Below are 16,512 nucleotides of genomic sequence, written 5' to 3' on the forward strand. Positions count from 1 at the left end.
CCTAATTAATTATCTTTAGTAGAATTAGGAGCTCATTCCCAGTTTCCTCTCTGCTAATATAGCTAATTATCCATGCCTTACTACAGTAGCTTCGACTATGGAACAACACTTATGTTTACCAGTGCATTTCAAAACAAATATGAGAAAGCCAGGATGACCACACACTCACCAGTTCTGAACTGGTACAAACCCAGCTCTCTTGAGGGTTTCCTTGTCAAACTAAATCAGCACAACTCAGAATTATAACTCTCCCCTAACCAACTGAGATCCTTAGGGACACTTATTTCTAACTGGGTAATTAGAGAGGGGACACAGATCCTTTGTGCATCCTAGCACTAAACCTCAGCCGAAGGGCTTATCTATGTGCATGGCAATGTGCACCCAAAGGGTGTGAATTATAGAGCACTCTAACTGCCCTGGGTTGTCCCTGCTGACATGCTCTAAAAGGTACCAAGTGCAAACAGATGTGGTCCCAAAGTCCTATGTTAACACACACTAGGAAGCGTGCCAGCAAGGTCTACATGGGGCATTTAGAGAGCAAAACTTTAGCGCGCTCTACTATTTACACCCCTCCAGTGCTCATTGCTGCACTGTGGAGACAAAGCCGTAGGTGCCTAAGTCTAAGCTTTTGGTGCCATTGCAATCCACAAAGCTTCTGTTCACTGCTGCCTAACCTTGCAGGTGCCTAAACTCACTCAGTGCCTACATTTTCAGAGTAAATGAGCCCGAGTTTCTGCTCCCGAGCATGCGCACTGCTTCCTCACGCTGACCATCCAGACACCTATCTCCCACCTAAGCCCCAGTGTGATCCATGAACATGGAGAAGATGGGCAGAGGAGCCCTAATCAGGGCCAAATCAGGTAGGCAGCCTCTGAGCACACCTACCCAACCAGATCCCATTCAAATCTGGTTAGATCTCCTTTCCCTGAGGGGAGGGGCAAGGATTATGAGCAGGGGTCTCCCACCTCTCAGGAGAGTGTGCTAACAACTGAGCTATGGGATATTCTGATGTTAATCTCCATCAGTCTCTCCTGCTGAAGCTGTTCCACTGTGGGTAAATACTTATATAATTGTCGCAGGGAGACTGGCCCCTAAGCCTCACACCTCCCCAGTGGGTGCCTTACCCACCAGGCTGCAGAATAATTCTTGCTCATGCTCTCTCTGCTCTCACTTTAAGTATTTATCCACAGTGGAACAGCTTCAACAGGAGAGACTGAGGGAGCCCTATATCTGACTATCCCATAGCCCAGTTGTTTGGGCACGCTCTTCAAAGGTGAGAGACCCCAATTTTAATCCTCTGTCCCACACTGGCAGAAGGGGGAACTGAACCTCAATCTTCTATATCTCAGGTAAGTGCTGTAAACAGTGGGATTAAGGTGGTCACCACACCCCTATTTGGCGTAGAGTGACGCAGGCACCTAACTCATTCCCACAAGAAACTACTTAGGCACCTAAGCTTCCTGACTCCAGGGGAGGAGTTCTCAATTGTGGATCGCAAAGCAGAGATAGGTGCAGCCCTGCAGCCAGACTTAGGTATCTATCACCATGAGAAGAGTGGAGTTTAAGACAAATCCCTCCCCTCCACAGCTCCCATTGGCTAATTTAGTCAGTTATGTACCTTGTGTGCTGGTTTTTGTGGATTGCATTCTTAGGCACCCATCTCTCCCCATGCATCGTACAAGTAGCCCAGGTACCTAACGCAGGCTTGTAGATCTCATTGTTGTTCCTGTGATTTTCTAGGTGCCTAAAAGTTAAGTCCCTTCATGGATCCAGGGCACATACTCCCAGGAAAAATGTCCCTTCCAAAGGGACTGCACATATAACAAGATGCTACAGAACAAGGTTCTACAAGTGGTGACCAAACAAACTCTGAGACATTTATGGACAGTCTGAAGGTTCTTTCCATAGTATCTGTCCCAGATATATATTAGCCAGTGATCTTTTTCCATTATTTTCTCCTTATTCTGTATCTGTTTTACTTTTGTATCATTGAAACTAAATTGAATTGTCATTACTTGTCTGAGAAAATTACGGGCTAGTGGTTTTAACCCAACAAAAGGATCAGAGACATCTTAAACATGGCAACCTATGTACTGATCAAGAGTGCAGAGAAGGCTGTGGCCCTTTCTCTAGAGCAGTGGTTCCCAAACTTTAACAGCCTGTGAATCCCTTTCACTAAACTATCAAGTCTCACGAACCCCCTCCTAAAAAATGAATATTGCCAGGGATTTTCTCCTTTACCAGAGTATAAATTATAAAAGAGTGATCTTGGAAATATAAAATTTGTTTTTATGACATGCTTATTACACACTATTTATTAATTATTATTTATCATTACAGTATTTTTATTACATTATGAAAACAGCAACACTCTTCCAAGATCTCATTTTCATAGCTTGTATCACTTTGATTAAGCCTGTTATAAGACAAGGCTCCAATGCTTCATCAAGGAGTATCAGATGTGAAACAGCATGAAGGTATTTAAGAAGCCAACTCAAAGAGTTCCTCCTACACAAGCATTCAGGTCTTGAGCAGTCCAGGCAAACAACACATGTTACAACAAAGCTTAAACTTGTTCTTCATAATAATTTTAAAAACAATACTAGCTGCCTATTTAACTTTAAAAACAGCAAAAAATATCCACCTCCCTTTCCATTTCTTATAAGGAGTTTAAATCTCCTCAGTAGGGTGACCAGACAGCAAGTATAAAAAAATCAGGACAGGGGGGTGGGGGGTAATAGGTGCCTATGTAAGAAAAAGCCCCCAAAATCAGGACTGTCCCTATAAAATCGGGACATCTGGTCAGGGCCGGCTCCAGGCCCCAGCACGCCAAGCACATGCTTGGGGCGGCATGCCGTGTGGGGCGCTCCGCTGGTCGCTGGAAGGGCAGCAGACGGCTCCGGTGGACCTCCCGCAGGCGTGCCTGCGGATGCTCCACCGGAGCCGCAGGACCAGCGGACCCTCCGCAGGCACGTCTGCGGGAGGTCCACTGGAGCCGCGGGACCGGCGACCGGCAGAGCGCCCCCCGTGGCATGCCGCCCTGCTTGGGGCAGCGAAATTGCTAGAGCCGCCCCTGCATCTGGTCACCCTACATCCTCAGTGTGATCTGCTTGCTTTGATCTGCTTAGCTCTTGGAAGTTCAGGGGCTCCGGGCTGCTGGCCCCATGGTGCCCAGAGTTCCTAGGGACAGCTCTGTCTGCCATTAGGGAATTTTTTCCCGAGAACCCCCTGTAACATTTCGTGAACCCCCAGGGGTTCATGAAACCCAGTTTGGGAACCACTGCTCTAGAGCAGTGCCACATAAGGCCTTGATGATAGCAGAGTAGGCATAAAGCACCTAAGTGTACAAGGCTTCATTACAGTGCTTCATCCTGGTCTTGATGATATGTACTAAATCCAAATGTCATCCCAGGATAAAGTCCTAATGGGTGACATTTTTATTCACTGCTGTTCTGGCATTATCCAAGCAAAGTCTCAGGCAGGAGGAATTGGAATGATTAATTTCATCTGGGCTATTTTGAAATGTAACATTGGAAACCACAGGTATGCAAAGCTGATAGCTGCAGATATCTATTTCTTCACATGAATGCTTTTAACAGAGTCACTGAAGTATTAGAGAAGGCACCCTCCTGCAAGCCACATGCCTGTATAGAACTTTTGGGAGGCTGATAAGACAAGCAAGGTCTGCCACAGGGAACTCAGCCTATAGCTCTTCACTATAAAGAATCAGGGATGGAGATAATTTGGGAGTGAATGTAACTAAAAGTGAGATTTTTCAAAAGTGACACACAGGAGTCCATTGGCTTCTGATGAGACTTGTGCTCTCAAATCATTTAGGTGCCTTTGAAAATCCAAATCTAACTGATCAGAAGTCTGCAGCTTGGAGGAAATTAAGTAGCTGGGATGAGAAGTGAGGAAAGTTTGCCACAGAAAGGTCAATTAAAAAATTGCAAAGGAGTCATTTAACCAGTTCTCTGTGATGCTGATCCACAGCCATTTGAACCATCCACACCGTGAATGTGGGACATTAAGCACAGCAGATGAATCCCATTAAGTACAGTAACCTGCTCACTGATTCATTAAAAGTAGAGATGTGCTGAACTTTGCTGTTTCAATTCTCAAAGCTACGTATGAACCTTTTCTTTATCTCTGATCTATGTGGATTCCCACCAACTCAAACCGAAACTCAGTTGTAATAGGTGTGTTTAACCTGTTTTTCAATCAGCACCCATAGGCGGTGGTGCGGGGGAGGGAGGGTGCTACAGCACCCCCTGGCTGGAAGTGGTTTCCATCATATACAGGGTTTACACAGTTTGGTTCAATGGCTCTCAGCACACCCACTATACATAGGGGCAGACTTCTACTGGTGCCGGTGGGGGTTCAACACCCCCATGCACCCCCAGGCCCCACTCCCACTCCACTCCTGCCCTGCCTCCTCCCGCCCCCATTCCAACCCCTTCCCCAAAGTCCCTGCCCCAACTCCACCCCCTCCCTTCCCCTATTCCGATTCCTTCCCCAAATCCTGCCCCGGCCCCAACTCTTCCCCGCCTCCTCACCTAAGTGCGCCATGTTCCTGCTCCTTCCCCCTCCCTCCTCTAGCTTGTTACAGCTGTTTGGCAGCGGCAAGCACTGGGAGATAGGTGGAGAAGTGGAGACGTAGCATGCTCAGCGGCGGAGGTGGGGCGGGTTGGGGAGCTTGGCTGCTGGTGGGTGCAGAGCACCCATTAATTTTTCCCTGAGGGTGCTCCAGCCCCGGAGCACCCACAGAGTTGGTGCCTATGCCACTATAAAAATTGTTCCAGTACCCCTGTCAGTACCCATAAATCAGTTTAGGTTTGCTCAAAAATAGAGTCAGTGTCACTCAGAAGGATCATGAACCTTAGTACCCCTTTCAATAAACCTGGCCTGAGTTTTGAGTTTGTAATCAAATCCCGAGGCAGGTAAGATTTGCATGGCTTAGGGTCTTGTACCAGAAGTTGAACCAAGCTTTCACTAAAATGAATGGAGATCTCCTAATGACAGACAAAGTTGCTGGAACCGCCTTATAACTCTGCAGATATCCTGACTCTACTACAGGTTAAGTAGGTTGGATGTTTGTACAGATACCTACCAGCACACAGATTAATTAGATACTTCTGGGATATCATCCCCACATGCCTGGCTTTTTGATATCTAATTCCACGCAGTTTATGCATTTATTATAGAGGTGCCAATCATGGCACCGTGCTTAAGGTTGTATTGAGTTTTGCACTTAAAGCAGGGATTCAACTTCTTTGTTTCCCAGGAAGAATACAGCACACCCTCCCCAACATTATAACCTTGCTCTTTGCATAGAGAATGAATTTTAAAATAAAGGTGCTCACAGAAATACAATATTGATTGACAGCAGTAGTACTTTCCAGTAGAAAAATGGCTGAATTATTTCAGGCACTCTTTTAGTTAAACATTATGTATAACATCTGTACATGAGAGACAGATTAAAATATGTGTGAAAAAAGCAAGGTTTAGAAAGGGGATTTGGTACGCTTGTGATCCATTTCTAAATAGCTTAACACATCAGTGGAGGAATGGGTATGGTAATATTTCTAACCATAAGAATGTAATATTTCCTTCCTTGTTCTTAAATATTTTAGCTTGCTAAAATTTAGTGAATGAAAAGGTGTCGCTGTTTTCCATCTAAACGCATGTTACAAAAGCTCCCTGTGAAAGCATGACCATAAATTCTCCATTCCCAAACGTTATCGCCAAACTGCTTTAAGTCACACCCTCTCCACATTCTTTAGAATTTGCACTACCACAAGTACAGAGTTTACTTTTACAGCCATTGATTTATAGTACTTGAGCTGTTTCACTATTGAGGAGGTGCTTTTAATCACTAACGTTCCCCCCTTCTATGGTATAGTATTTGACATGGAACTATTAAGCAGACATCTTTAGTCTTCCTGCTGCCAAGTGTGTTTATAGCTCAAATTTTAGCAGGCGAATACACATGAACATCTAAGGCACTGGGTAAATAATCAATATACATATACACAAACTTTTCTTTGGGGGGCTGTTTCTCACTATTGGGTCAGCTACTTTCTACCCAGCTGGGTGGCCAAGAAAATAATAAATTTGATCCACGCAGAGCAGTTGGTTTGGAATGTCTCATTACTCGGAGTCAAACACAGAATCAAATTGACTAAATCCTTTTGGAATTCCGCAAGACAGCAGTTTTCCTTAAACTCTGCTCAGCAACATTTGCAATTCTTTGTGGTTACATGAATGTACCACACATTTTCCTATTTGTTTCCCTTTCACCTCATCTGGAGTTTAAAAGATTTTCTTCTTATCAGTGTGAGGAATTCCTTCTTCTAGTGTACTTTCAGGGACTTCTCTTTTAGGAGTCTTTCCCTTGACTAGACTGAGCCTCGAACAGCAAGAATGTGAGTAACTTGACTTAGATTGGCACTTTAGCAATGGGCACTCATACCAGGCTTGATCTGAAGTTAAAACAGAACCAGAATCTTGTAAAAAAAAATATTTAAAACTATTAAATGCTGATGATTGCTACAGACACCACAATGCTCTCTGACCAAATTAGAATTTTGAAAACATCTATAAGGAAGAATGGAATCTACTCAACATTCTCTCACTCATTTCTAAAGCCCCTCTTAGTAGAATGTGAGTAGCTTAGAATGAAGCTTTGAAGCCTGTAGTCAGTGTCCTCCACCAACCTTACCACCTGTTTAAAATAGATTTTTTAAAGGGCCACATCCGTTCTCAACAAGAACATGCTGTTTTGTCCCTCCACAGAAAGCTCTTTCCAAGATAACTTTGACATACTAATACCTGCTCCTCCCAGTAAGGACCTACTAAGGCAAATGCCACTGAAGTCTACTGTTAAACCATATTTCATTTAAAAAAATAATAAAATTTGTTATTGTTTTCATTAGGATAGTACCTAAAGGCCCCAGTCAGGTTCGAAGTGCCATTGTGGTTGGTGCTGAACAAATGCAGAGTAAGAGACAGAGCTTACCATCTATGAAATCTTATATCTGAAGAACCATTTAAAACACCCACCTGTTTGTAATTTGTAAAGTCCCTGGCTCTCAAGATCAGCCCTTAACAAAGAAAACACCATGGTGTTGTAACTACTCGCAAATATGTTAAAATGACCTTTTTTGCTTTAAAAAGAAACAAGAAAACATGAGGTCTCTGCGAAGTAAAGCTTGGGAGGACTAAGTGGAATGGATAGCTCTCAATGGAGACCTTGTGGGCTCATGTTTCACAACCCTGTCTGTCCCCATTAGTTCCGGTTACTAGAGGGTTTGACTGTACTAGCCATTAAAATTTTGCACTTGGTCCATTCCCTCACCCCTTGTAGGCAGCTCTCACTTGAATGCAGCACTTTTCAAATTGCTTAATTTAGAAACACACTGTACCCTTCATTTACAGAAGGGCTAACTCAGATCACCTGGAAGACAACTTCATCTGACACAAATATGAACTGCATGCATGAGACCCTGCTTTTTCTTTGATTTGGCCACAAATAAGATTTGTGACTTGCTGAAATGAGTCAAAGTACAAAGAAACCCATGAACTAGGATAATCAAAATGATGACTGAAATATACAGACAAATGTGATTTGGCAAGTAGAGTTAGAAGATTAATGAAAATGGAACTATATCATTAAATATTTGTGAGCTACAATTAATCAGAATGAATCCTCTACTCTCAGTGCTCAGTATTTCACTAACTTTTGCAAATCAAAGTATCGTTGTAATGGCCTTACATTTAATCCCTCTTCTTTTGCATATAAGAACAATTCTAAACTTTTAGGTTTAGGTCACAAAGTTGGATGACTAATGGGTCTGAGTACTCTGCTGACTAAAACCCTAATTCAGGGATACACTTAAGCAGGTTCTTAAGTCATTCCCTATTCAGTAAAGCACTTGCTTAAGTCCTGTTGATTCCAGTGGGTTTTAAGCATGTGATTAAGTGCTTTCCTGAATCAGGGTCTAACAGTTTAGATTTAGAGAAGCTACTCTGCAGATACTTTAAAGCCCATTTTGTTCAGAGGCAATTAGTAGATCACAAGAAGCACTGACAGTATAGTAGCAAGTATGGAGTTTAATTTAACTAATAAAACAGATTAGATCAGAATAACACAATCAGGTTTATGGGGTTTGGCTGAGAATGAACAGCTCAGGATACTGGTAATTAGATACAAAACCTTTTACCTATAAGCCACGGGTTAGAAGGAAGCCCAGATCAGTAGTCATTAAAAAGCTACTGCCACTGAGGGTTGTTCTCTAATATCTGAAATGAGTTGGTGGTCTCAACCCAGGTGTTCACATAGCAAAAATCGCCATTACTAATTGGCACTCTTAATGGCCAAGGACTGAACGAGCATAGAAATGACACTTACAAGAATCAGATTATTCTTGCCTCTCAGAGTGGCTCTTCTGAAACAAGACATACAGATGGCACAGCACGTAGAAAATTTGTACTGCCAATTAGAACTGGATGAATAAAAGATTTGTTTTCAGTTTGTTGGCAATTCTGAAAAATATGGAAAAAATGTTTTCCAAGTCAAACTGCAAACAAAATAAAAAATAATAATAATAATAATTTTAGGTCAAACAAAATATTTCATACGAGGCAGAATGAAATGTTTTGGTTTGATTCTGAAACATTTTTTAAAAAATTTTACATAAAATTAAAGACAATTTTGAAATGAAGTCAGGCCTTACCAAAAAAGAACAAACAAAACCCACCCCAAAATGCTTCATTTGGAAATTATTGAAACAAAATGTTTTTTTTCAAAAAAAATTTAGGTTTCTGTTTACTGAAACAATTTGGCAAAGCCAACACAAATTTTTGAAATTTTTGTGTTGCCAAATATGCATTATTCACAAAAAAAAGTCTTGTATGAAAAAAATCACACAAATCTACTGGTAGTATCTATGCTATACATGTTGCACAGACAGAGGACCTTAGACTCCAGGGGTGAAATCCTCATCCTATTAAATTCAATGGCAAAATTCCCCTTGACTCCAGTAGGAGCAGAATTTCACCCCAGGACTTTAAGACCACCTTGTGCATGCATGAAATAACACTAAGCTCAAAGGAAAAGGAAAGATTAATGCACAAGACTGAGTATCTGCACAGGCAGTATATACTTGGCAGATAGTCCTAAACTAGTTCTGAGATACCAACAGTGGAAAATCTGGCTCATTATTTCTATTTTAGACATGAGTAAAGTGAGGCCCAGTGAGATTCTGGGACTTGCCCGAGGGTGACCCAACAAGTTTGTGCCACAGCTGGAAATAAAATGAAGGTATACTGACTCCCATCCCCTTCCTATGATCCCTAAACCACACATACAACCAAAACTCAAGCAACGTTATCTCAGATTTTTTTCCCTCGACTAATCTGATGGTCAAGATAAGGAAATGGGAACAGGCAGCAAATTTCCCTTCCCAATAAAAAAGAAAAAAAAACGAACATAAGAATCAAATATTTTTGACTGATTGTATAGAGCTTGTCAAAAGATGGAAAACAGCATCCACCAAGGAATGCTCCAGCTCCTTTGATCCCGTTGAAACTCATGTTACCAAATTGTCTTGTACAAATTCCCAGCCACGACTAATTTGTTACTTGTAGGCCCTCTCCTTTTCCCTAAAAATGACAGATGCTAGCGTTAGAATAATAATCTGCACAGATGAATCCCACCGCCCTCCCAGCCTCTAACTTGCCAGTCCTGCTGAAGGCTTCAAGGCATGGTGAGTTAAGCTTAAGATTCTCAAGATTCCCCACAACATAGCAGCAATGCTTTCGAGAGTTTCTGCAGCTTGTTATGAAGGATGCCATGCGTGATTACTGGAGGGTATATTTGCATTGAGTCTGAATGCTTGGCACAGTCAAACCGTAAACAGAAGGCGAAGCAGAAATAGATGGAATTATTGGTTTACACTCGGAGTGAAAATGATTAATCAATGTTACTAAAATACAGTACCTTGTTAGACAATAAAATGTCAATAAACAAAACTAAAGTGGCCCATGGGCATTTGGGCTGAATTATGGTGAAATATGACAAGTATTCAAATTATGAGGGACTCCTTTTATGTTTACATTTGTGCATTTTTCTCTGGCTATTAGTGGAGCTGTATATAATTTGATCTCATTGACACAAGTGCATTCAGTTTGGAAAGATATTCTCCATCCCCAGCCCCAACTTCCAGTCACTACAACAAAATTGGAATTTACTCCTGTATGGGGGTTAAGTGTTGGTCAATATTTTTAAGAGGAAAATTGTACCTAAAATTAACCATGACAGCATTACAGTGATCACACAAAAAGGCCCAGCCAAAAAAACCTGTTTATAACATGACAGGTTCAATTAGTTGTTCGATTCACTTAAGCAGTTCAGCTAGACAATTATAGACAGCTACAGATTCCATTACATAACTGTGAGGCAATGTCCCCAAGAACTTCAATTTTGTGCATCCTTCTGTCTGTCCAGGATTTCTATACCGCTTTTCAGTCTCCTTGTCAAACACAACTTGCTCTCCTTGTGCAGGATTTTTTTCATTCCTCATCTGTGTTATTTTCATTATGGAATGGGTGCTGCTGTCTCAGCCTCTGATCCTGCAGTCGGATCCTCAGGGACAGCAGACCCTCTCATCCATGTGTAGTCTGATTTAAATAAATAGGGCTCTGTACAGGCATTAGGGTCCATCCATGTGGCTCTGGTTGCAGGATCAGGAGCTAAAGTCACCTGTTTTAACTACATCAGGGACAGATCCTAAAGACCTTACTCAGGGCTAAATTGTCCCCAAACCCTCAGGATGAAAATCCTGAGAGGATTCCCTCTCAGAGGCTCTCTGCAATTGTTCTATTGGCAGGGATAGGGCTTGTGCAGGAGACCAGGACCATATGTGAAGGAGCCTCCTGTCTCCAAACTGGCTCTGGGACCTTGATGCTCTCCCTCTAGCCCTAAGTAGTGCAGCTCCTTTGGAGCTGTGCTAGCTGGGCCTCCTCAGGCTGAATCACTAGTCCCTGGAAATCTTCACAGGGCCAGTGACAGGATGATGAGCATCTTCTTCAGCTCCACCCCCAGGAAGCCCCACTGAATGTGGACCTGCCTTCTCCTCTTGCAGACCCCAATTCTGCGTACTGCTTTCTGCAGGGTACCAGAAAGATTGGGAGTTGTGGGGAACAGTACCAGTGAGGAGACTGAGAACCCCTTTTCTGTGTAGCCAAAGGGTGAGATCTTAATATGGCGGGGCCCTCCTCACATGGATCTCTGGGACACAATCAGTCCTTCATTCCTTAGTAAAGACTCCTGTCAAAGTCAACAGCACTTTTACCCAAGTAAGGACTACAACACATGAACTGGCCCATGGGACTGAATTCTCCATGCTATTGACTTCAGTGGGAGATTTGGGTGTGGACAGAATCCAAGGACCAGGCCTCATACAGGATAATAGTTTTGCTTTCACAGATAATTTTCAATCTCTGACAAATGTCTTTCAGAATAAATTCAGATTCCTTAAGATAAGGATAATCGCTTTAGAGATCCAGAATAGCAAGCTCCACGTTAAGGCTGATGCAATGTATAATAGAAGGAACAACTTGTCTGAACTTGCCTGTATGCCATTTGAATAAGCCACATTCATGGCTCCTCTATCTAAAGTAAGATCAAACAGCTTCGATCTGGTTCCTTCTGTCTTGATCTTATACGGCTGCTTCTATTTCACTGCTCTACAGCCAAAATGCTTCTGAAATAAATGTAGTCAAACTTTACTAATTCTGGGTCACTGAGAACGAAAATGATGCTTAAAATTGTTGATTGGCTCTAGTTTTCAAGTTATGCTATTGGGTCAGTATATACAACCCTTGACTTGGGAATGGCGGAGGATAAGTGAGTTATAAAGGGAAGGGATCTCAATTTAAACCAGAAATGACTAAAATACATCTTTGACTGGATCTATGAATAAATCTATGACTGGGTTTGGACAGTACTTGCTTTTTAGGCAAAACAATGAATGATGCAATCTGAAGCTGGTATTGCGTAATACATGATATGAATTGCATCATGTTATTCCTAGAAGTCATGGATGATGCAATCATAACGAAGCTTACATCACTCTGCTGAAAAAATTGCCCTGTATCAGCTCTAGAAATCATACAGTGTCGTGCTCTCTTATTTGTCAGTGTTTGATTTTGCAAAGGGACACATTTCTGTTTAGCCAAAGTGAGCAGAGATGCCTCGTACTTGTGTGAACAGTGCAGATAACTTCTGCTATGTTTGTGGTGAAGTGACTTTTGCATCACAAAAGTGCAGTATAACCACTATGGTTAAGAAAGCCTATCACCTTTATTTTGGCTGCAAAATTGGAGATCAGGACAAGAGGTGGGCCCCACACGTATGCTGCAACACTTGTGCAACAAATCTTCACCAGTGGTTGAACAGGAAAAGGAAATCTATGCCTTTTGCAGTGCCAATGATTTGGAGAGAGCCAACAGATCATACCAGCAATTGTTACTTCTGCATGGTGCCTCCAGTTGGGAAAGGTGTGTCAAAGAAGAAAAAGTGGACTGTGCATTATCCAAACATTCCATCAGCTATACGCCCAGTACCCCACGGAGAAGGACTGCCGGTTCCTGATGCACCAGAATCATTCTCACTTGAGTCAGACGAGGAAGAGGAAGAGGATGAAACTTCTGGTCCTGAACCATCAATGTCACAGGACCCACATTTTCTCCCATCCTCCTCCTCTGAACCACACCTCATAACACAAGGTGAACTGAATGACCTTGTCAGGGATTTGGAACTACCCAAGAGTAAGGCAGAGCTGTTGGGCTCCAGACTACAGCAGTGGAATCTCCTGGCAAGTGATGTTAGGGTTTCCATGTTCCGTGACCGTCAAAAGGATCTTGTCCCATTCTTCTTCATGGAAGGTGATCTTGTAGCCTGCAACAACATCGATGGTGTGATGGCAGCCCTCAACATCGTTCATGATCCAGATGAGTGGAGACTGTTCATTGATTTATCGAAGACGAGTCTTAAAGCTGTTTTACTGCATAATGGCAATGTTTTGCCATCAATTCCAGTTGGTCATGCAGTCCATATGAAGGAAACCTATGACAACATGAAACAACTTTTGAGGTGCATAAACTATGACCAACATCAGTGGCAGCCTTGTGGCGATTTGAAGGTTGTTGCTCTCTTGCTTGGTCTGCAGACTGGATACACAAAGTACTGCTGTTTTCTCTGCGAATGGGATAGTCGTGCAAGAGATTCCCACTACATCAAGAAAGATTGGCCACTCCGACAGTCATTGGAGCCTGGGAGGAAAAGTGTTCAGCATCCACCACTTGTTGAATCAAGGAAGATTTTGTTACCACCCTTACACCTCAAGCTGGGTCTGATGAAGAACTTTGTCAAGGCCATTGACAAAACACAAGCAGCTTTCAAGTACCTCCGTGGAAAATTTCCAAGGTTAAGTGAAGCTAAGATAAAGGAAGGTGTCTTTGTTGGTCCTCAGTTTCGTGAACTTCTTCGAGATGATGCATTTGACCATGCACTGCGTGGCAAGGAAAAGATGGCATGGAAAGCCTTCCAGTTAGTGGCAATAAATTTTCTCAGAAACAACAAGGCAGACAACTACAGATTGTTGGTGGAAAACCTCCTCAAGGCATACAAAAGCCTTGGTTGCAACATGTCACTAAAGATACATTTCTTGCACTCTCATCTAGATTTTTTTCCACCGAACTGCGGAGCAGTGAGCGACGAGCACGGCGAGCGATTTCACCAGGACATTGCAACAATGGAGAAACGCTATCAGGGCAAATGGAGCCCATCAATGCTTGCAGACTATTGCTAGACAGTGACAAGAGATGCTCCATTTAATGAATACAAGAGACAAGCCAAGAAGCGCCGAGTAGACACTGAATAGGACTAAACTATGTACATAATAGCTTTTTGCCTTTTGTTTCATAATACATTTTATTTATATAACCCTTTTGCTGATTTTTAAAGTGTTACATAAACAGGACAGATGAATTATTATCATGTAAAGCAACCATAAACACATGAAAAGACCTAGGTTTACAATTTATGATTAAAACTCTACTATCTACACAATATAGATAGACATAAAATGTAAAAACTTAAATATCTTAGAAACAGTAGCCAATCAGTTGTTTTAATTGTCATATTTGAATTCAGCACATCAAAATACATAATCAATAGCACATTTTATCTCTGAAGCAGACGACTTCTCAAAAATTGTAGACCAGTGTTTCCTGCATGATGTCATCAGCTGTCTCAGATTCAAAATCTTCTATGTCAGCAAAGAGATTACTAAATTTCCCATCCTACACCAACCTGGTGTATACAGGCTGCTGCTCGGATACAGGCCTATCAGTGGATCCGCACAGTTACACATTGAGATCTCTGTATGCTTTTCTGAAATGCTGCACTAGCAATGTGCCTACACTAGATTTTTTTTGCCAAATCTTTCCCACAGTTGCTACCACCCATGGGCATCCTACTGCAGACAGGGCTCTGGGCAGCTGCTAGTACTTTAAACATGATTGTCTAAGCCATCTCAGACCAGGTTGCTGGAGGTTTCTTAGAGCCCTCTGTGCACTAGTACTTTTACCTCTGATGGAGTTGGGCCAGCATAAGCAACTATGGGGAGTTTTAAAGAAATCGGCAGAGTGTAGAGAAGGTCTAAAAGACATGACAATTATTTATAGCTCACTACATAGATGTTAATAGAGTTTGATATAAAATTAAGGCCATCTTTGTCCTGCAGATTGTAGCATATTTCAAAATGTCTAAAACTGGAATAAAGTTTAGTGGCTGTAGATGAGTGTGTGTTACATGTCCCCCTGTGTTTTGGGTGTCCCTCAAATTATTCCTGAGTCACAGAGAATTTGAGTCTGATACAGCCCACATGTGGAGGTCCATACATTTCTGCCAATTTTTTTAGCACATCTCTAGTATTACTGCACAGTAAAAAGATATGCTTGTGTACCCTGCTCCAGGCCCAAGGAGCATAACGAGAGAGAGGAGAAGATGGGGAGAGAGGGAAAGAGAGAGGAGAAGATGAGCTAGATATCCCTGAAATCCTCACTGAGGGTCAAATTTTGTTCTCAAACATATGCATGCAAAGATACACATAGATATATTCCAGAGCAGAAATGGGAGCTTAGTGTGGCTTGAGATAAAGTCTAATAGATATTGTGTGTACATAGATAGGACTTGATTCTCAACTACACTAAGGCCCCTCAGAGCTATTCTGGTGCTGTAAAAGGCCCTTTGAAAGAGCAGAAACAGAGTAAACCCGGTACAAACGGTCCCTGGACCAGCTTAGAGCCTATATAAAGGGTCTATGCTGGTCCTGGTCCCAGTCACCAGGACATGAACATATATAATAGAAAGCAGGAGAAGCCTTGGCTGGAGCACACTCCGCTATGGCAATTCTCTACTTCCTATGGCTTACAGAGGCCCTGGAAAGCAGACCATAAGTTAGACCAGCCCCAAGGCTGCTCTAACTTATATTGGGAGCCCGGCAGACCCTTGGCTGCCCCAGAATGCACTAGAAAGTCTAAAGGTGGCTTAAAGCCCATCTGGCTCCCGTACTCTAGGATAATATAGTTTTAGATGATGTGTCAGGGCACCTCCCTGCTAACCTTCTGTTTTGAAACATGTCAGGATAAAGCTGAGTTGAAGAAGATAAGGGTGCTTCTCAATAGGGTCCAAACATTCTGGGTGAGAAAGCAGTTGAGATGATTCTAGCTTTTTGTGAGAATCTGGGCATCCCTGCAGGTGCACATAACTGATTATCTTGGCATATCAGGATACTCTACTCAATTTAAAACTCCCCTTTTTTAGGTTAGCAGTTAATTTGCCAGTTCCATTTGGAAATAACGACCCACATCAGGTGATTTTTACTGCAGCCACTTTAGGGAAAAAATTAACAGGACAACTTATAAAACTGTTCAAACATTCAAGGGGGAAAGCCGTTGCAAACTGATAGTCATTTGTAACCTTGCACGGAGACAGGCGACATATATACGTTGTGCCTTTGTAGCCCTTCTTTATAGAAAATTGAAGAATGGGAAAATAAATTAATGATCGCTGAGAAGGCAATAGTGGGGCTGGGCATGCAGAGATCCAGCACAACTGGGAGAGGAGGAACAGCAATGGGGCAGGAAAACAACAGTGAGGAGATAAAGGATGCATGGGGAAAGGGAGACTAGCAGGGGTGTATTGAGCAGGAGTAACTAAATGGAAGAAGGAATGATAGCCAAGGCACAAGCAGCAGGGGGAAACAGGGGCACTGGTGACAGATGTAGGTAAGCAAGGGGATAGGGAGAAATTGGGCAAATGCAGGGCAGGAAAGGCAGGACATGTTGTGGGAGAATTGATGAAGCAGTGGGGAAATCAGGATCAGGACCTTGCATCAGTGTAACTAACTGAGAGAAGAATTTGCCCCCACTTTGCAATGAGAG

The sequence above is a fragment of the Mauremys mutica genome, chromosome 3 (genome assembly GCF_020497125.1).
Source record: "Mauremys mutica isolate MM-2020 ecotype Southern chromosome 3, ASM2049712v1, whole genome shotgun sequence".
NCBI classification, from domain to species: domain Eukaryota; kingdom Metazoa; phylum Chordata; order Testudines; family Geoemydidae; genus Mauremys; species Mauremys mutica.